The following is a 23,576-nucleotide window of genomic DNA, read 5'->3' on the forward strand; positions in this document are numbered from 1 at the left end:
GAGAACTCTCAGTAGTGTATATAGAGTATAAATGAGAGCACACTCAGTAGTGTATATAGTGTATAAATGAGAGCACCCTCAGTAGTGTATATAGTGTATAAATGAGAGAACCCTCAGTAGTGTATATAGTGTATAAATGAGAGAACCCTCAGTAGTGTATATAGTGTATAAATGAGAGAACCCTCAGTAGTGTATATAGAGTATAAATGAGAGAACTCTCAGTAGTGTATATAGTGTATAAATGAGAGAACTCTCAGTAGTGTATATAGTGTATAAATGAGAGAACCCTCAGTAGTGTATATAGAGTATAAATGAGAGAACTCTCAGTAGTGTATATAGTGTATAAATGAGAGAACCCTCAGTAGTGTATATAGAGTATAAATGAGAGAACCCTCAGTAGTGTATATAGTGTATAAATGAGAGAACCCTCAGTAGTGTATATAGAGTATAAATGAGAGAACTCTCAGTAGTGTATATAGTGTATAAATGAGAGAACTCTCAGTAGTGTATATAGTGTATAAATGAGAGAACCCTCAGTAGTGTATATAGAGTATAAATGAGAGAACTCTCAGTAGTGTATATAGTGTATAAATGAGAGAACCCTCAGTAGTGTATAAATGAGAGAACTCTCAGTAGTGTATATAGTGTATAAAAGCGAGAACCCTCAGTAGTGTATATAGAGTATAAATGAGCACACTCATTAGTGTATATATGAGAGAACTCTCAGTAGTGTATATAGAGTATAAATGAGAGAACACTCAGTAGTGTATAAATGAGAACCCTCAGTAGTGTATATAGTGTATAAATGAGAGAACCCTCAGTAGTGTATAAATGAGAGAACTCTCAGTAGTGTATATAGTGTATAAAAGCGAGAACCCTCAGTAGTGTATATAGAGTATAAATGAGAGAACCCTCAGTAGTGTATATAGTGTGTAAAAGAGAGCACACTCAGTAGTGTATAAATAAGAGAACTCTCAGTAGTGTATATAGTGTATAAATGAGAGCACACTCAGTAGTGTATAAAAGGGGGAACTCTCTAGTGTATATAGTGTATAAATGAGAACCCTCAGTAGTGTATATAGTGTATAAATGAGAGCACACTCAGTAGTGTATATAGTGTATAAATGAGAGAACACTCAGTAGTGTATATAGTGTATAAATGAGAGAACCCTCAGTAGTGTATATAGTGTATAAATGAGAGAACTCTCAGTAGTGTATAAAAGCGAGAACCCTCAGTAGTGTATATAGTGTATAAATGAGAGAACCCTCAGTAGTGTATATAGTGTATAAATGAGAGAACTCTCAGTAGTGTATATAGTGTATAAAAGCGAGAACCCTCAGTAGTGTATATAGAGTATAAATGAGAACCCTCAGTAGTGTATATAGAGTATAAATGAGAGAACTCTGTAGTGTATATAGTGTATAAATGAGAGAACCCTCAGTAGTGTATATAGTGTATAAATGAGAACCCTCAGTAGTGTATATAGAGTATAAATGAGAGAACACTCAGTAGTGTATATAGTGTATAAATGAGAGAACTCTCAGTAGTGTATATAGAGTATAAATGAGAGAACTCTCAGTAGTGTATATAGAGTATAAATGAGAGAACCCTCAGTAGTGTATATAGTGTAAAAATGAGAATCCTCAGTAGTGTATAAATGAGAGAACCCTCAGTAGTGTATATAGTGTATAAAAGAGAGCACACTCAGTAGTGTATATAGTGTATAAAAGAGGGAACTCTCAGTAGTGTATATAGAGTATAAATGAGAGAACCCTCAGTAGTGTATATAGTGTATAAGTGAGAGAACCCTCAGTAGTGTATATAGAGTATAAATGAGAGAACCCTCAGTAGTGTATATAGTGTATAAAAGAGAGCACACTCAGTAGTGTATAAAAGGGGGAACTCTCAGTAGTGTATATAGTGTATAAATGAGAGAACTCTCAGTAGTGTATAAATGAGAACCCTCAGTAGTGTATATGGAGTATAAATGAGAGAACGCTCAGTAGTGTATATAGTGTATAAATGAGAGAGCTCTCAGTAGTGTATATAGTGTATACATGAGAGCACACTCAGTAGTATATATAGTGTATAAATGAGAGCACCCTCAGTAGTGTATATAGTGTATAAATGAGAGCACACTCAGTAGTGTATAAAAGGGGGAACTCTCAGTAGTGTATATAGTGTATAAATGAGAGCACACTCAGTACTGTATAAAGGAGAACTCTCTAGTGTATATAGTGTATAAAAGAGAACTCTCAGTAGTGTATATAGTGTATAAAAGAAGGAACTCTCAGTAGTGTATATAGTGTATAAATGAGAGCACACTCAGTAGTGTATATAGAGTATAAATGAGAGCACCCTCAGTAGTGTATATAGTGTATAAATGAGAGAACTCTCAGTAGTGTATAAATGAGAGCACTCTCAGTTGTGTATATAGTGTATAAAAGAGGGAACTCTCGGTAGTGTATAAATGAGAGCACTCTCAGTAGTGTATATAGTGTATAAATGAGAGCACACTCCGTAGTGTATATAGTGTATAAAAGGGGGAACTCTCAGTAGTGTATATAGTGTATAAATGAGAGCACCCTCAGTAGTGTATATAGTGTATAAATGAGAGCACACTCAGTAGTGTATATAGTGTATAAATCAGAGAACTCAGTAGTGTATATAGTGTATAAATGAGAGCACACTCAGTACTGTATAAAGGAGAACTCTCTAGTGTATATAGTGTATAAAAGAACTCTCAGTAGTGTATATAGAGTATAAAAGAGAGAACTCTCAGTAGTGTATATAGTGTATAAAAGAGAGAACTCTCAGTAGTGTATATAGTGTATAAATGAGAGCACACTCAGTAGTGTATATAGTGTATAAATGAGAGCACACTCAGTAGTGTATAAAAGGGGGAACTCTCAGTAGAGTATATAGTGTATAAATGAGAGCACACTCAGTAGTGTATATAGTGTATAAAAGGGGGAACTCTCAGTAGTGTATAAATGAGAGCACACTCAGTACTGTATAAAGGAGAACTCTGTAGTGTATATAGTGTATAAAAGAGGGAGCTCTCAGTAGTGTATATAGTGTATAAATGAGAGCACTCAGTAGTGTATATAGTGTATAAATGAGAGCACACTCAGTAGTGTATATAGAGTATAAATGAGAGCACCCTCAGTAGTGTATAAAAGGGGGAACTCTCAGTAGTGTATATAGTGTATAAATGAGAGCACCCTCAGTAGTGTATATAGTGTATAAATGAGAGCACACTCAGTAGTGTATAAATGAGAGCACTCTCAGTAGTGTATAAAAGCGAGAACTCTCCGTAGTGTATACAGTGTGTTTCTATACACCCCATATACATGTATGGGGAGCGGCCAGCTCACTGCACAGAGGTGATCTACATGATATGCCATAAAGCGTATTCAGAGAGAACCCCCTATGTCTACAGATAATCTGCTTCTCTACATCTCCTGATAAATGTTTTATCCATATCTAGGATATTAACGTTTACTTTAAAGAAGTACAGTCAACTACCTTGCCAATTTCACCCCCACAACTAAAGGGAAACTTCCTGGTCCTGCTAGTCTTAGGCCCCATGTACACATCCGTAGTTTTTATCCACAATTACGGATCTGTAATCCATAAATGCTGCACGGACGTGTGCATGGGGCCTTATATAGGATGAATATATATATGTATGTGTGTACAGGTATGGATATACTGTATCTGTATAGAACAGAACCTAACATGAGAGATTGTCTAGCTTAAGTTGTGAGGATGAGGGGACAGGACTAATGTTGTAATGTTTTTTTAAAATATGTTTTTATAATGTTGTTTTTTTCTTGGACTCCCATAACTATAGGAGTGTATGAATTAGGGCTGGGCAATTATGACCTAAATAAAAATCACGGTTAATTAAACGTCTAACCTCGATTACCAATAATGAACAATTATTTAGGCCACACCCCTTTTTTGCACGCCATTTCCCCTATTTTCATGCTACGCCACTGAATTAATATTTATCCCCTGAGCCTTATGAATACTACTGTATATAATATACCCACTGACATTGCCCCCTCACAGTATAATCCCCCTATAGCTTTCCCTACACAGCACCAATAGTGCCTGATAAAAAGAATATAATACATACTCACTTAACCCCATTCCACCGACAAGTGGGGGAGATCCCTCTGCTCCTCCGGTCTATGCAGCTTGGCACAGAAAAGGGTGATGACGTCACTGCCTCGTGTCCGACGATACGTAGTAAATGGTAGGGCAGGGACTTACGGCCACCTGCTCTACCATTGCATTGAACTCTGAATTTCGGTTTTGTTTTGTTTTTTTCCGATTAATTGCCCAACCCTAGTATGGATACATAATGTTAATTCACACTATAACCTTATACTGTTACCAAATATTGTACAATACTTCGCAACAAGTGCAGTATATATCTTGTATATGAAACAGATAGGTATAGATCAGCAGCACAGGATACATTTTTCAAGAGGGTGCACGTCTCCTGGGTCACAGTCCGAGTGACCCCTCAGTCAAGACAAAGAAGTAATGGGGACAGCACTACCGAATTTTCAAAGTGAAGATCCTTTTATTCCACGGTGCAACGTTTCAGCTCAATACGAGCCTTTCTCAAGCACGTTGCACCGTGGAATAAAAGGATCTTCACTTTGAAAATTCGGTAGTGCTGTCTCCATTTCTTCTTTGTCTTGTATATGAAACACATGTTGCAGATAACAGCCAGATTGTAGAAGAAAATTTGCAAATATTATTGATTGAAAAAAATTCTACGGTTTTAGGCCTACAGCTCCTATGAAGACCTAAAGGTGTCTCCATGATTACAGACTGCAAACGAACCATGTGCGTAGTCTGATCCTGTTGTCATGTTACTCCACCATGTCTGCCCCCTCTCATGCACTCTGTAGGTTATAAAGAAGAGGAACAGAGGGAAGATAGAAGCATTACAGAATTGGATTACACACAGGGTTTGTTTGTAATCTGTAACCGTGAGGACACAGGTGTTCATAGACACAAGATGGTAAGATTTTTTTTTGAAGAAGATTATGGGGCAATTTATTAAGACTCGTGTTTTATACACTAGTCTTAAACTGAAGTCAATTTATTAAGTGGCGCATGCCATAAATTAAAATCTACGCCTGCTATGAGCAGGCATAGATTTGCGTTATAATTTGTGCCAATAAATATGCCAGTTCTCTGTTGTCTCCATCCCCTCTGGGTAGCCCCACCCACTTTTATTGCTACTTTTGAAAAGGGGCAAGAGATTTAAAAAAGTGCAAATTTTAGCTCTGAAATGGCGTGCGCCAATGTTTGCAACTTTGTTTACGGGACTGAAGTGGCATAAACCATTTGATGACTTTGGCCTTTTGTTAAAGTGTACCTCCTTTTTCACTGAAAAAACGATTATAGCAGTATAGGATTCTATAGCCCTAATGGCCGTTCTGCATACGGGAGTCATGGGGATGAGCAGGACGCTCTCTCTCCTACTGCAGTTATAAACCGCCGGCAGCACGAACTATAGACAGTCCCTGCTGCTGTCAGGTGCGGAATCGCTAATCAAAGTTATTTAGAAAAATTATTATTGGGCGCACTCTATCAGTAAAATAGTTTTTCCGTAAAAGTGGAGGTATGTTTTAAGATTTTGTTTCTTTGCAAAGTTTCAAATCAATGTAAAAAAATGGTTGCACAAAAGCTCACATATGTCTTTAAAAGAGTTTTCCGGTAAGAGACTTTTATGGCATGTCAATCATTAGGTGTTGGACCGATCGGAAAACACTCCACCCCTGATTGCAAGAACAAGGTAGTCCTAGTCACTGCGATTAGTAGAGAAGTGGTTACTCTCCATTGATATAAATGTGCGATACGCTAATAGAAGTCAGTGTGTATGGCTGTTTGCGTATTTCCATCATTCACTTTAATGCAGACTTACTATGCGTATGCGCCCACTTCTCTACTGAGAACAGGAACCAGGGCCCCTTTTCACTTAACTGTTTCTGTGTTTGCTATTCATTTAAATAGAGAATGATAGTGAAGTAATTGAGACCTCTCTACTAAGGATTGGGTTCTTTCTTAGAATATGTGGGGGATCCCAATGGTTCTAGACCAGCCACAATTTTATGCCTGTCTACAACAAGCTATTTCATTGTAATGTGGGGCTGCTTGCAATGTTCTTCAATAGATTTCTTGATAGGAAGTGCAGAAAATGTCTTCGCTATTCTACTGTAAGCTGCAAACTTTAGGTTGAGTGCACCTTTAACATGTTGCTTAAAGAAGCACTCCCAAGTTTTTTTTTGTTTTTTTTTTTAGATTATTTATTAGTACAATGGATACATCGTTTGAACTTTCTTTTATAATTTTTACCTTTTATGTTTACCTATTTCATTGTGTAATTGCCCACGTATCGTTCCGTGTGACTGCATTCAGACTCGCTAAACTATTCTTGAAGTAATGGCCGGACCGGAAACCACTTTGATTGAACGTCTGGCAGATCTGAACTACAGTGCGACATCGCTCAGAGCCTGATCCCCTCCCGTGCAGTGCCCATGTAGATAGTGTCACACACCCCCTGTAGATAGCGCTACACACATCCCCCTCCTGTAGTTACCGCTATTAGGGCTCCTTATGTGAGCGGAATTTCGAGCCAGAGCGTTGTTGATGCTCTGGCCGGGGATTCCGCTCCTAGAGGAGCCCCTCACGTAACTGTGCATATATGGATAGTGAAGCCAGGCGCTCCTCCAAGAACGGAACTCCCGGCCGGAGCATCAGCAACGCTCTGGCTGGGGGTTCCGCTCGCGTTAGGAAGCCCTAATAGCGGTAACTACAGGAGGGGGGAAGCGCTATCTGCAGGGGGTATGTGTGTGGCTCTATCTTCTTTTTTTTTTTGGCGGGGGTTGATGGGCTTGCCTGTCATGTAGGACTTGCAGTCACAGCCGTGGAACGGGAGGAGGAACTCTGCAAGATACGCCTCTAGTTGTCTTTTCTCTGTACGAGGCATTAGGCCTTGTTCACACGGCGCTCAAAAAAATGTGTAAACGTGTCAAAAACGCTAGCGTTTTTGTAAATCGCTTTATAAAATACAGGCGTTTTTTTAGTGCCTAATTAGGACCCTCATTGACTATAGGAATTAGGCGTGTTTTGCGCGCCCCAGGAATTGCGCTGGCGCTCCTTTTCTTACACAACGCGTTTTTTAAACACGCGTAAAATAAAGGTGTCGTATGCACTACAATGCGCTTTCCCATTGATGTCAATGGGAAAAACACATGCTTTAAGCTTGACGCGTTTTCTGCACGTAAAATGTGTTGAATACACTCCTTGTGAGCAAGGCCTTATGGGAGTTGTAGGAAGGAGAGACATGCATGGGGATGCAAGTTTCTTGCTGCAGCAACCATATCCGGACCAGTGGGAAGGAGAAAATAACAGACCGAGATGGCTGCTGAGCAGTAAGAATGGTAAGACGAAATTTCTATTTCTAGCGGTAACAAAAGGCTGTAACATTAAGTTTCTTAGGGATACATGACAGGCATCTTTAGCAAAAAAAAAAAAGAGGGGAGTGATTCTGATTCTTTAAGATCAGATACCGATATATTCTCAGGAGATAGTTTACAAGTCTCAAATCAATTCAATCAGTTTCATTGTACAGTAATATGAAACTACTTCCCTTGTGAGTCAGTTTGCTCAAGTTAATAAAGGAATAGTTTGCCTTAATATAATTCCTTGACTCCAGCTTGAAGGTTTTTTTTGTTTTTTTTTAACCCAGTTTTGTATATTTTAGATAAGTCCTCTTGACTTAAAATATATGTGGCCTAAAATGTAAATTTTATAGGAAAATAGACTATATTGTGTTTTCAGAAACTAAAAAAGATATTGTCAGTGATCCATAACATTCAGTGCTCGTTTGAGCTTACAGGGGAGGACATCATAATGTAGAATCATAGAGTCAAGCTGTCAAAACTTGCAGTATAAGGAGCCTTCCAAGATAAGCATCCACTGACCTCTGTGGAAATACTGCATCTCCTAATGTGTCAGCAATATATTGCAAGACGTAATGGGGCAAATTTAATAAGACTGGCGTTTCATGTGCCATTCTTAGCTTTCTGTTCCGCTGGAGTAATATGCCACAGATTTATTAAAAGGGGTGTGACTCTTAATAAATCTGTTGAATCTTTCCACCAGACATGTTTCTCAATTGTGGCATTAAAATGCGACTGCGAAACCCCCCCTCCCGATCGGAAATTAAGGACAAATGGTACTCCCCTCACCGATCCGCTTCTCCTCTCACTCTCCAACGTCGGGCCCTGGCAAAGGTCTGTGGCGCATATAATATCATGACGCCCGGCAGCGTCAGAACGTTGTATGTTGCATCGCATAGAACGCCCTGATGCTGCCTAGAGTCTGTAACTTGTATGTGCCATGGCTTGATGTGGGAGCTTGAAGAGATCCGAATGGAAGAAGTAGAGCAGTAAGGTGAGTCCATTCTTTTTTAAATAATATTTTTATTATATTTTAATGTTTGATCATGGGGAGCGGTACAGGTCCAGGCTATAATTCTAGTAAATTTGTGTTGGCCAGGTCCCAGTTTAACTAGGCCCTGCCCACTCTTTTTATTTAGAAACATGCCGTGAGCGGCGTAAAAGTTGAAATTTTCACTGCAAATTGGTACTTTGAGCTGTTTGCGGCTGGCAACGAAAAGTTAATAAATTCCCTCCGTTGACTGGCCAATTTGAGTAAGGGTTCCCAGCCTTGGATACTAGTAGAATTATAAAGTTTTTATAGAGGCTTTGATGGCGCTTTATTCTTTCTGTGCGCACACAACTTTTGTATAATTTACTTGGATTATGACATAAAGTGTATTGTTAATAACGGCAATATATTTTCACCAGGTTTCGAAACAACTGGTAACCGAGTGTAGTGGGGCTCCTAACTCTTTCATATAAGAGGTTGTCCAAGGGGCTCCAAAAAACAAATGGCTGCAGAAAATGTAATGAAATACAATTTTAAAAAAACCTCTCACCTGTTAAATCCCTTTCTGCTATAGCACTGATGCTCATCTGCCACACTGGAGTGGCGGTGAATAATGTTGCGCCTTTTTTATTAATAACACTTTCTGCTGCCGTTTTATTTTTTTCATTCCACCACCTCAAATAATCTGGGTATGTCTTAAAGAAGTTTTCCAGTTAGAAGAAATTGATGGCCTATCAATCCTCGTTCATACGAGTGCTTCTTCCCCTTCACTCTTTACCTGCTCCATACTATGAATCGCCCACACATTTGTAGCGGCGATTTACAGTATTACAGACTTCTCCCATTCAAGTGGGATACTTTAAACCGCTGCTACAAGTGTGTCGGTGATTCACGGTATAGAGCAGTGACAACTGATCGGCGGGGGTGTCAAGAGTTGGACTCCCACTAATCAGATATTGATGGCCTATCTTGAGAATAGACAACCTATTAGCAAAAGCACAGGGAACCTAGAACCCAAAATAAATAACTCCCCAAGTATTGCAAAAAATAGACATCTTTATTGGATAATAAATATCAACAATACATGGTATCAAGAGCATATATAAGAAACTGATAAAAGGGTCATAAATGGAGAGAAGAGCAGGTAGGTAAGGTGCTGAAAACCTAGTGGTCAACAGAACAACCAATACTACAATGTAAAATACAAAGTTGAAAAATAGTTATGGATGCAGGGTATATTAAATGAAGCACCAGCTAATGGTGCGCACTCACCATCTCAAAAAATATAAAGAGATGGTAGTAACAAAATGTATTGCTATCGCCCTAACATGTAATGGCAGAGTGAAAAACCTGAACGATATTAGAGGAATGTACCTGAAGTTCTGGTGGTGAAAAGAAAATGGCTGCGTGAGAAGTGGCAAACGACCGTCTCAACGCGTGTTTGGCCTGAAAGACCAGCTTCCTGAGGATAGGACATCAATTTCTTCTCGCTGGAAAACTCCTTTAAGACATTCTCAGATTAATTGAGGTGGTGGAATGATTCAACATACGGTTATAATTAACATGTGATTTGTATTTCCCAAAGGAAAACTTTTAAAAACGACTAGAATGCTTGGTACAGTCCCCCTTAGTCTACATTTTGATGCTACTTGACAATACCTTTATTTTAGCAATGCGTTACACACAGACAGATTTTCCACCTGACAATATGTCTTCATAAATGCATGAGTCAGGACTGGACAAATCCTAGAAGCCATGCAACCAATGCACTTAGAAATTTGCGAGTAATGTCTGTCTTTTTTTGGCCTGTTTTCTATTGTCTATAAATGTTCTTTTTCGCAGGCTGCTAAAAAATGGCAGATTGTGCTTCTGGGGTCAGATCTGTGCACATGAACCCGCAGGATGGCGGCTCAGTGATTAGCGCACTTTTTTTTTTTTTCTGGTCTACTGTAGTTCACAGGGACAGCAGAACAGATCTAAAATAAAACGTACCATATTGGGTCAAGAGTAGTTCTTATGCGCATTACATGCATGGGTGATTTGGTTTTTATTTTTTAGGGAGGAACGGTTTGTGTTTCCAATCCCTAAAAGCCGTTTACATTCTTTTTATTACACAAGCTATATATTAATGATACTTAGGCAGATGTGGTAGCATTTCTATACACCTAACGTATATATTATGGGGTTTTATTTATTTAAGTTGCATTAAACTTTGCTAAAAGTACATAACGTAACACGTGTCATATATAAGCATGTTTTGTGAGTGTATTACAGATTGTTCTGCAGTACATAGTTACTGTCCATGGTGCTGAAACTGAGGTGTACTGTAATTTACAGCACTTGTAATGAACATTTACTGCAAGCGTTATTTCTGTTTAATGTATCATTTAGGTGACTTACTCAAGGTGCTTAAAATCTACTGATGATTAAATCTGTATAACATAAATACAAGATAGTATGAACATAGAGGCACAAAAGGGAAATCACATTTTATTTTAACAAAAAATACATGCATGTCTAGAGATGTTTGTTGTGTAGAGTTCAGAACCTAGTACTAAGGTAAGTTAATGTACATTGAATGTTAAAACATTTTGTATAAATTCTTCTATGCTGACATATGATCGCTTGAGTTTACAAGCTCAGACCCCGAGTCTGTACGACTAAGTGATTCTGATGATATTCGATGTTCTGATTTCTGTCAGGTTCAGAGTTGTCATGAAAACCTTGTGTGGACCCAAGTCACCAAATACATCCATGTCCACACATATACACATAACTGCCACTATTGAAGACCGGTAAGATGTAGTTACGGATGTAGAAGTATCATGGAGTAGCTGACCGTAATGGGAAAGGGACATGTTCCCATCAAAATCTCCCAGTAATGCACCTTTTAATATCTAAGAGAATAAAGCAAACATATTTTTCTCATTTTTAATGTGTACTAAATGACACCTACCAGAAATGAATGAAAAAGGCATGTATTGTGGATGACAAGTGCGATGGCATCACCTGCTGATCGATTAGGTTCCATCAGCTTTCATCGATCATCAAAATGGTTCCTTCTAGTTGGATCCCCACCAATCAGCAAGTGAGGACATAACCTACGGATATGCCATCACTTGCTACAACTAGAATATCCTTTTAATGTCTCCATGATTACATTGTACTTAACAGAAATCAGAATGGAAAATGTCATCAGGAGTACAACATTAGAATTTATGTCTGTGACTTTAAGAGATCACATTTCAGCATAAAAGCAATGTATTCAAAATAATTTTAGCACTTAGTGTACATTAAAGTGACTGTTTTGCATCTTCTTCTGGTCCTTTCAAAATTTAGCATTATGTTGCACAGTGTATTTGTTGCAAGTGCAAGAGAAAAGGTACATAAAATTACATTGTGTCCCCTATTTCATTAATACCGAGAGAAAATTTCATGAATGTCTGGAACAGAAAAATGCACATAAACAAGCTATGGCCAGTTCCTTTATTTTGCTTAATCAACGTTTGCTGACTAAGGATGGCAGGAGTGCCAACATTATGAGACCTAAGCAATTGAAAATGTAATGTAAAACAAGAGTCATGTAGAGTAGTAGAGAGAATACTAAACTAAAAAGAATTACTTGGAACTCCTATGTACATAAATGTGCATCCAAACACATTAAGAAAGATACATCAAACAAGTCTGGCTTTGTGCCATTATGTTTATATTCTCTATGCTCACACAAACAAAATATACCTGTATACAGGTTTTTATCTTAATTCTAAGTCAGTGGAAAATTCATGCACTGACACAATTTGTTATGGGCAACTCCAGTGATTTGGATAAGGGCATGAAAAGCATGTTAGTAGTATAATCATGTCCGTGGATTAAGGTGCTTTGCGTGAACACAGTAGTTAGTCTAATGATATGATAAATGTTGTACTACTAAATAATGTGGGCAGTAGACTAAAATGAATCGGGCTGTAGCAGCCTAGCTCCTGTCTAGCATTGAGTAATAAAAGCTGCAGTGTTGTAATTGTAAGCACCATTGAAGCAGCAAAATGTGTGTGGAAACTGATCAGCATGCAGCTGGAGGACGCAGTGGAAGTGAGCAGAGTAAACAGAATCAGGTGCTTGTCTGTCACTGACTGCAGTGATATCAGCTGCCACAGTTGTTTGGGTGAGGACCTAAACTACGCCGACGGTTTCAAGTAGCACAATCACACTGGTAGCCATGATCAATTGGGATTTCTAGGATTTTAATTATAAACTACAGTGGATCAGCAGTCCTGCTCAAATTTGGAACAGAATGCTACACAATGCAGCTCTTCTATAGAGTAAAGCTATTCAATGAAGGGGATTATGGAAATTTCCTTGGATTGCTTTTTCTGTCATTCTACTTGAGTATACAGTACAGTAGAGATTCCTTAAGACTTGCAATTGTCTTACTTGCATCTAAAATTTGTTTTCCATAAGGGTAATGGCATGGTGTTTGTTAAGTGTTTGTTTAAAGTAGAAATGGCATTAACATTCATGTGTACAGAATATGTCCTACTAATGTTTTGTTTTTTCTTCTGGTAGATTTTAGTTTCCCTACTATTGACATTTTGCTCATTGATAAGTTTTATGTTTCTCTATAATACCTGGGAAATTCATGAGAAGTAAAGGGGTTATAACAGTAAAATGTATTGAGTAAACAATGCATGTTCAGTTCAGTTACAGAAACTTATAGATGCTATGTGAATTTCCACACCTAGATACTGTGAAGTTCACATGTTAGGCTGGGTGATTTTGCCCAAAATTTTTTTCAACATTATATGGATGATTTTCGATTTGAATCTCGAGTTTCTGACTTTTGTTAAATAAACTGAAAAAAAATCGGGTATATACTACATTGCTAGTAAACCATGTACAGTATATTCAAGTGGGATACACTTGACAACTGATCGGCGGGGGTGTCAAGAGTTGGACCCCCACTAATCAGATATTGATGGCCTATCTTGAGGATAGACAACCTATAAGCAAAAGCACAGGGAACATAGAACCCAAAATAAATAACTCCCAAGTATTGCAAAAAAATGGACAAATCTTTATTGGATAATACATATCAACAATACATGGTATCAAGAGCATATATAAGAAACTGATAAAAGGATCATAAATGGGGAGAAGAGCAGGTAGGTAAGGTGATGAAAACCTAGTGGTCAACAGAACAACCCACCTAAAATAGCAAAACCACCACTAATGCATTAGAAAACCAATACTACAATGTAAAATACAAAGTTGAAAAATAGTTATGGATGCAGGGTATATTAAATTAAGCACAGAACAGTGAGACCTGAGGCAAAATACACATCAGGTCCCATTCACATCAATTTTTCCCTACGGTTAGCGTATACGCTTGGAAATCTCCAGACATACACGCTTTAGGCTCTTTCACACTGGGTAATTATCGGGCAGACAAGTGTTTATAGAACGCTCGTTGCCGATAATTGCCTGTGTAAACAGGGCAGCGATCAGCAGATGAACAAGCAAACGCTCGTTCATCTGCTGATCGCATCGTTTTAAAAAAACTTCAATAATATCGTAGTTGGCAGAAAATTTTGGGCTGTAAACGGGAGAAGCACTTCCGACATGATGATGATGTATGGGGACAAGCGATCGGAGTAATGAGCGCTCGTCCCCATACTTTGCTCCTTGTCACTGGAGCAACGAGTGCCGATTAACGAGCTGTCTCGTTGATCAGCGCTCGTTGCATCGGCCAAAATTGTCCGGTGTAATAGGCCCTTTAACGTGTCCCTATGTTACGATTAGCATGGCGTAAATTATAATAAATTTGATGGGCCGCAGTGGTCATGCCCTTTCCCAGAGGTCACAACAAAAGTGTTGTGGGTGACGCAAAAAGGGCAAGTCGCAATTTGGACAGCAAATTGTGACTTTTGGGCCCTTTTGTGACTTTTCTGGTGTAGAAAGGTTGATAAATTAACCCCAAAGTCTGCGTGTGATTTATGACTGCTCTTTGAACATAAGTTCTGTGGCAAGTCACTAGATTTATTACCAGCAGTACTACACAGAACTAGTAAACCCTGCTGCATTGTATATCACCGGCACTGAGGCTCCTCCACTGACACTGCTCTCTGCTACAGCGTTATAACTGAAGATAACAAAAACTGCTTCAGTTACCCATTCATTTCCTGCTGCATTTCAAGGCTTAAGAAGCTATAGGGTGGCTATAGCTACTTAATAATTGAAATGCAGCAGGAACTGAATGGGTTAAAAAGTTGCACGGGAGACCGGGACTCTGTATAAAACAAACAATCTCTGGACTCCCAGTATTACACACCAGTCCTCCTCACTGCTGTTCCTGTTCATTGTCGGCACTCATTGAAGTAGATGTGCTGTGCAGCTACTCTGCTTGTTAATAAAGCTTTTTTTTTCTCTCTCCTGCTGTGGGGGCGGGGCCTGTAACTATTTCACGATTCTGGGCAAATCCAGAATCGTGCTAACTCGAAATGGCAAATTCATTTGATTAATCGCCCAGCCCTACCTGGCGTAAATATTGAGGATTTCCCGCAATGGTTTGTTTTGTGGAAAATCTGCAGCAAAATGCAGTAGCAGCAAAGTGGATGAGATTTGAATAAATCTCATCCACACGAGCTGCGTAAATCATACCTCCCAACTTTTGAATTCGTAAAAGAGGGACATTTTAAGCCACGCCCAATATCCCGCATCAACGCATCAAATCACGGCCAGGTCCTTCTGCAAATAACACATTCTCACTGCGGATCTCTAGACTGTCTGGATATCATAGATATTATGGATCAGGTTATATCGTCTTTATGTTACATTTCCTATCTTGGGTATAACATTTGCTCATCACGACGGCAGCAGCTGCAGGAGAAACCAAAAGGCTGAGAACAATGAAAGTCAAGAGGGAGACCCTGTGGTTGATGACTTTTCAATTGACAAGTAGCAGAGTTACATGATGGGGATTTTTTTTTTCCAGTTGTGTAACTCTGCTACCGGTCAATGGAAAAATCATCCACCAGAGCCCCCCTGTAGATAGCTCCACACACCGCCCCCCCGTAGATTTCTCCACACACAGCCCCCCTGTGTCACGGCGCGGGGTGTGGACCCACTGGGCTGTACCGCGTAGCGGGGTAGCAGCTGGCCAACTAGGTACAAAACAATGTCTATATTTCAAAACGGGTACCTGAGGCAATTGTAGGCAGTGCCAGGATCACGACTCTGCTTTCATAGCAGGTGACGCCGCGGATGCGGCGGAAGACGCGACTTGGCTTTTACAGCAGGTGACGCCGCGGATGCGGCGGAAGACACGACTTGGCTTTTACAGCAGGTAACGATAGTACAGGGTACAGGCAACACTGGGAGCTGGAAAACACTGGGATACCTTTAGCTAGACAGACTAGGGTATACAACAACGCTCAGGCAAGGAACCAGTGGGCAGAGCCCCTTTTTATAGTCCAGCAGCCATTTGGGCTGATAACTGATTACTGGCAGCTGGACGCGTACTGGCCCTTTAAGGCCGTGCACGCGCGGGCGCGCGCGCCCTGCGGGGAACGGCGCGAGGACCCGGAAGACAGTGCCGGCGTCTGCCAGAGGGAGGAGGACGCCGAGCAGAGAGGTGTCCATGGCCGGGATCGTCAGGGGGTGAGTTAGAACGGCGATCCCCGGCCATGGACGTAACACCCTGTAGATAGCTGCACACACAGCCCCCCTGTAGATAGCTGCACACACAGCCCCCCTGTAGATAGCTCCACGCACAGCCCCCCCTGTAGATAGCTCCAGATACAGCCCCCCTGTAGATAGCTCCACACACAACCCCCTTATAAGAGGTAGCCTGCCCTACTGCTGCCACTCTCCGCTCTGCTTTCACTCACTGTCAGAAGAACGCAGGAGTCTTGCGGCGGCGTTCTCACAGGTGTCGATGCCAGCCCGGGAGTGGACCAGTTCAGTCACCTGACCTGTCACCTGACCGGTGAGGTCAAGTGACTGGACTGGTCCACTCCCGTGCCGGCATCAATGCCAGTGAGAACACCGCCGCAAGACTCCTGCCTTCTTTTGATTTCTGCTGCAGTCGTCTGGCATGCAGTGCGCTTGTCAGCAGCGATCAGCTGTTTTGATACAGCAGCAGCGCCCAGCGGGACATTTTGCAGACCGCCCGGGGTGGCGGGAGAGCGGTGAGAAACCGGGACTGTCCCGCCGGATCCGGGATGGTTTGGAGGTATGCATAAATGAGTGGAAAACACGCTCAGAAATTGACCTGCGGTGCTTTTGTTTTTAATCCGCAGGATATCAATTGTATTTGTGTAATCGCTGCTTTTTTGTTGCGGGTTTTCCCCATTGAATTCAATAGGGAGCTAAAACCCGCAACAAATAGCAGATGTTGCAATTCCGCCATAAAAAAAGCTAAGATATTATTTATTTATTTTTTGCAAATTGGCACAGGTTTGCGCCAAAAAACTTAATGTGTGAACACAGCCTTTTATACCTCCCAGTGCCCTGACATTAGCAATATCTGCATAATAACCACTTTATGTAAAATGTCCCTCTGGTCACATTGAACTGGACACTAAGTATATGTTAACATATCAGTTCCTTCGGTTTACAGAAACCTGAGCTTTCAATCACTGCTTTAAGAAAAGAATACCTGCAGAGGTAGTCTAATCTTCATGGTTCGTGCTAAGCTGAAATTTGAGCAAATCCACTAAGTGCAAGTATATTACAGAAACCGAATAAACCCCGAGTTGGAATAATAATGATGTACAAACGTGTTTTGATGTATAACTTGGCTTATGTAATACAGTAACCCCTACAAATCAAAATAACACACGTACACCTACCATATATACACAGATTAATGGTAGCTGTTTATGGAGATATCTCCAGTAGTGGTAAATCAAAAGCTATGGATTTTTTTACTATTAAGTATTTTACAAGTGATTGAATTAAGATTCTTGATATTGCTATTTTCCTTCTGTTTTGTATATGTACTTTTTTCAGACCTATAGACCATAAACACCTTAAAAACATTCTATCGATGCGCAGTCCATTTTATGCATTTAGCCTTTCGTCCCTCTGCTCTTGCTATCTCCAACGTTTGGGTTGTCCGCTTCTAATGTGAGGGCGTCTCTGTGGCCTCCCCTTTGTTCATGCTGGAGTGGGTCATGGGGTTGCTTGTTTGCGTCCATCGTGGACACGTCTGATTTAGGGCCTGTTCACATCAGCATTGGGCTTCTGTTCATCGGTCCTGTTCGATCTTTCTGCCGGAGGAACCGATCAACAGAAATCCATAGCTTCCGTTTGCATTACCATTGAGCTATGGTTTCCGTTTGGCTTTCCATTCATCGGTTCTTCGGACGGAAAGGTAGAATGCAACTGATAAATGAAAGCCCAACGCTGATGTGAACACACCCTTAGGTTGGTCACGACTATTTCTATTCACTGGGAGTTAGTCAAATACTCTATTGTACTGGTTTATACCCTTTGAAAAAGCGACAGTGTAATGCACGTTGGTGGGTGCAGTCATCAGTCTGGTCTGTATCCTGTATCTAGATTTTATTTTCTACCTATATTTGCCTATATACCCTTGGAGATGAATGTTCATTCCCATATACTGCTTTGATATTAAAATTCTATGCAGACGCTTCTTTATCATGATTAGCAAATATGCACTTTAACCGCATGTACACATTCGGTTACACTGTACACTGTAGGATTGTATTCATTATATTATTGCATGGCTATATATGGATAGTTTATGGTCTTCTATATGTATTCCAGTCCTATAGACAAGTAGAGTTCAAAGAAATATAATACATTATATATACATATAATTTAACCCAGCGACAAATTAGTAAAAGCAGCAGTGTCGCTGAAACAGAAGTCTTCTATAAATTTTTGAATCCAATCCCAGTTTTGGCTAAAAAATAAAAATCTCCCAAGTATGAACAAAAGTGTGTGTGTGTGTGTGTGTGTTCATACTTTGTGTATCGCTGCAGATTTTACATCCGGATTTGTGGACGGAATATCTGCAGCGTATTACAGTAGCAGCAAAGTGGATGAGATTTTAACAAATCTCATCCATACGCTGCAGAAAAATTCTTCACAGAATACATGCATAAATTGACCTGCAGTGTGAATTATAAATCCATAGAATGTCAAATTATGCTTCTAATTTGCTGAGCATTTGTTGCAGAATTTCAATGGGGAAATGAAATTCTGCATCAAATGCCAATTTGCAGAATTTGCTGCGATTATGCCGTGTAAAAAAATAAATAAAAATGTAAGCCTATACTGTACTTAGAATTAAAAAATCGTAAAGCACTATCCAGTCAATGTAATAAGTATTACACAGTGCCATCTTTCATGACGGAGCCAGCGATTCCTCACTATTGGATATACAGGGAATTCCGGTTCTTATGCTAAAAAAACAGTGATGTTTGAGTAATCCCACCCAGATCCCGAAATGTTATTCACTGCGTGGTGTATCCAGGAGACCTGTTTGTAGGCATGCAAAGCGAGTACACAGCGCACACAGCCGTGTCAAGACGGAATACGAAATAGTTCAGCTGACACGTTTCGTCCCAGCTGCAACTTTCTCAAAGCAAGGTATAGCAATCCTGTTGCTGACACCTTTTTTATAGTATTTGACATGAGGTCAGAAGAAGCGCTGTTCTTAGCGCGAAACAGGCTGTAATCTGCAATCTGCTATGTCCTCCCTTGTACGCTTTTATTTTTTGCTAGATGCCACAAATAAAAGAAAAAATACGAGCCAAATGGGCGAGTGCCGTAATTTCATCAGTCTCATTACATGTCAATTTCAGACTGTTAAAATCTTTTTTTGCTGAGCACCGCCCAAAACTTTGGCTGATAAACGCCTATTCTATTTTTTGCTTTACGTACCTGCAGCCTACAAAAAAGATTGACAAGTGGTGCCAACCTCTCTCTACTGTGCCCTATTTGCATTTAAAGGTGCAGTATCAGTCATAGAGCTTTCATTAGTTAACCCCAAGTTTGGTCACCTGACCGGTGAGGTCAAGTGACTGGACTGGTCCACTCCCGTGCCGGCATCAATGCCAGTGAGAACACCGCCGCAAGACTCCTGTTCGATGGGGTTGAGCCGTTCAGGGTTCTGTGCGAGCCAGTCAAGTTCTTCCACGCCAAACTCACGCAACCATGCCTTTATGGACATATGCTTTGTTCTCTGGGGCATAGTCCTGCTGGAACATAAAAGAGCCTTCACCAAACTGTTCCCACAAACTTGAACGCGTACAATTGTCCAAAATGTATTGGTATGCTAGAGCATTAAAGGTTTTTTTTTCAGAATCACAAATTCTCACCAATCCACAGGATAGGTGTCATTTTTCTGATTGCGGCAACCCCATCGCTGGGACCGCCACTGACCATGACAACGGGAGTCCTGAACCCACGTTCCTCTTCACTGCTCGACCGCAGTGAGAAGGAAATTAAATTGAGCAGCGGTTGAGCATGCAGGCTGCCGCGCCATTCAAAATCTATGGGAATGACGGAAACAGCCAAACGCTGTACTTGGCTGTTTGCGCCATTTAAATCTATTTCTCTGGACCCTGATAATATATTGCTTGACTTTTACCATAAATTGGAATATCCAACTCCATGCCTCGGAATGCTGCTCATTGAAACGCTGATTATATATAGTTTTACAGCCCTCACCAGTTTTTATTCCATTCAGACGTAGCAATTGAGGTGCGGCTAAAACACAAGCATTTTTACTGCATCAAGAAACGCACAAAATCACAGTAAGAACACATGCGGTTTTTGAATGCTTTATTTGGGGCCGGTTTTGACTGTACCTCGATTGCAACGTCTGAATGGACCTTAAGGCTGGGTTCACACATTGCAGTCAAAGTGCAGGTTTTTTTGGCATGATTCGCGGCCAAACCATGCAATTTTGCTGTGATTTTGCGGCCGTAAAAAAAGCATTTTGATCGCTACCTGTAAACCCAGCCGAATACTGGTCCTCAACACATTGTTGAAATATTCTTCATTACCTTTTTTTAAATAAGATAATAGGGAATCAATCAGGTTATTATTATGTTTGACAAAATGGCTCAAAAGAAATTTGGGACACAACTTTCCAATGTCCAATAATGGGATTTCAAAACTTTAGTATTTTAGTAATTTTCGATCAAAGTGTTTGTTTTTTTTTTGTTTTTTTTGCAGTTTGATTTTTCAGTGCTGATTATCACACATTTGGCTTATAGTGACATAACCACAACATACAATACAACATCCAACATTCATGAGTGAAATATATCCCCTACTGAATAAAATGCAGACAAAATATTAACTACAATAGACTGTTGCTGCATTTAGTTCTAGGATTACAAAGAATATCACCTAAATAAATAAAAGATGCAATAAGATGAATTCATCTGTCACGCTTTGTAATTCTGCTGATGTATTTAATGTTTCTATAAGTGTATCCAAGATTTATCATGCAACAATAGGTGACATGGTCCTCCATCTGCTGGAACAATTTCAGGTGCCTGTTAGATCCCACAAAGCATGCTATAAAAGTGTGTTTTGTTTGGAGTTTGCACGGCAGCACCTGCTCCCAGGTGTCACCTACTATTCCTCACCTGATACCTGAAAAGAGCACTCTTCTAAATTGAATCTAGCCTTTGAAATGCAGTATCATTAATTAATGTTTCATTGGTCTTTGTACCAGTAAAAGACTAGTGTGCGCGGACATCTGCTACATCAACACATTGATGCTTTGGACATCATTTAAAGTTCATAGAAAAAGGGGACTTTTTGCTTAGTAGCTGAAGCTCTTTAACGGAAACTAATTATATAGTAGTTTTATGAGCTTTGCCATAACCTTTCAAGTATCGGTGAACTGTCAGTGGAGGTCTACAATTAACATGGCAAAATCTATTAGAACTGTACATTTTTTCTCAAAGATGTTTGATCTTGTCTTACGTTGAACACTCATGATATTAAAGAATAGCAACTAAATTCAATGTTAAACAATAATTACATCATATATATATATAGATAGATATCGGCATTTAACAACTCCTCACATGCTTAACAAACATTGTGCTAGTGATTAAATAAAATTTAGATTCGCTTAATGCTATAAGTGATGTATAGGTACCGGTTATGCTCTACTAACCTGACGTGATAGCGTTAAAATGTTGGTTGATTTTTCACCTTCAGAAAATCATGTGTTACAAGTACAAGTATATGATAATGCACATATAACTTATTCACATATAAATACTATATAATAACCTTTAGTATTTGTTGCCTCTCGTGGATCACCCTTGAGAGATTAGCATAGTTTGTTTCATAGAGCACAGTGTCCATGTAATTCTTTTGGCTATTTGGCATTCATCCTTAAGTTGCGCACATATAATACTAATGTATACATGCAGCGACGAGCATCCATATTGTAATTTATACTTCTCTTCTACCAGATTTGATTGAAACTGCAATCTGATAGCTGTCCATTCTATCCCTTCTCTGTGTACTGTATCTCTCGCCAAGGCTTTCACACTGTACGTTTCAGAGGGCAGATGATATTTCACCATTTTCTGAGTTGTCCAACTGATGCAGACAAGAGGTGATAAAGGCAGTAGGTTAGACCTTTCTCTTAAATGCTGCAAATGTTTCCTTCCTGGCATTTGATCTGGACAACTCATTTTAGACTGATAGCGGCGATGATTTGGATGCCCTTCAAACAGCCAGTACCAAGCTTGCAGCAGCCGTAACTTTCTACTTTGGAGTCTCTAGTGTCCATGAAAATCAGTAGACACCCATTGATTACAATGGACCCCATATGATGCTTTTAGTAAACTGAACATTAACATTGTGGTTTCTGCAATGACAGCAGCTTATTGCGGTTTGGTCCTAGCAGTGGAACCTTCCTCAGTCCGTTTACCTCATGGGGACACTCAATTTGAATAGGGTTCAGATTGGACGATGACATATTAGTTAAAGGGCTTGTCCCACTACAACAGCTTATCAACTATTCACAGGATAGCTGATAAGTGTTTGACCGCTAGGACCTTCACAGAACAAGAGCATGGCGGTCCCAAGACCCTAGAATGAACGGAGCGGTGGTCAAGCATGTTCGGTGCTGCCCCATTCATTCTCTATAAGAATGCTGGAGATAGCCACACGATGTTTGTATTTAACTTTTTCTTATTTTTCTTTTTTTTGTCAGGTTTATGCAGTAATATTGTAGAATGCTAGAAATTGAAAGGTATATGCTGTTGACATTATAGTAAGCATTGGAAATAACCGGTAATAGTTTTGTTTTTATGCAGATATGTTCAGTTCTATTTGCACTATCTTTCCTCACCTTTTATATTAAATGGGCTCTGAAGTCTTAAAAGACAGTCACCCTGATGACCAGTTGAGGGTCTGGCTTCTGAAACCCTCAGCATTTAGCTGATATTGCTGGGAAAGTTTAGTTTGGAATACAAAGTCCTATTACATGCCAGTTACTCAAATGTACACCTGGAGCACTCCTAGCACTTGGTAAAATAGCCAGTCCCCTTCAACAAGGATTGGCCTGTGATTTGAGTATTAATATCTTAATATGGCATAGCAAGGAAGTACATTGATTCGAATGGAACAAAAGCTGCTTCTTTTAGAGCATCGGTGAGGGCTTATTATAGGGCTTATCGGTGATTGGCATAGTCCCATCTTAGATATTTATGGCATATCCACAGGATATGCCATAAATCTCTGATAGATGCGGGTCCCACCTCTGGGAGCTGCACCTATATCAAGAACGAGGGCCTCCCAATGCCCGTGTCGCCTGGTGCAGCGGCCGATGGCAGCAATTACAGGCGGGTATTGCGGCTCTGTCCATTCTGTTGTATGGTTGTTACAGAAACAGCCAAGCAGCGCTTGCTTGGCTGTTTCCGTAACTCCCGTAGCACAAAAGGAAAGAGTCATGCAAATTGTCTCCAAGCTGAGACCCACATCTATCAGACATTTATGGCATATTCTGTGGATATGCCACAAATCTCTAGGGGAATATCCCTTTGAGTCCACAAATCTTGATGTAAAGTTCTAACAAAATGCTATT

The 23,576-nt window shown here is 40.0% G+C and overlaps 1 protein-coding gene across 1 annotated transcript in view; it reads left to right on the forward strand.

The window, feature by feature from the left end:
* Window positions 1-23,576, forward strand: part of KCND2 (potassium voltage-gated channel subfamily D member 2) — a 471,742-nt gene that overhangs the window by 2,795 nt on the left and 445,371 nt on the right. The window lies entirely within an intron of this gene.

This window comes from Rhinoderma darwinii, chromosome 3 (genome assembly GCF_050947455.1).
Source record: "Rhinoderma darwinii isolate aRhiDar2 chromosome 3, aRhiDar2.hap1, whole genome shotgun sequence".
Lineage (NCBI taxonomy): Eukaryota > Metazoa > Chordata > Amphibia > Anura > Rhinodermatidae > Rhinoderma > Rhinoderma darwinii.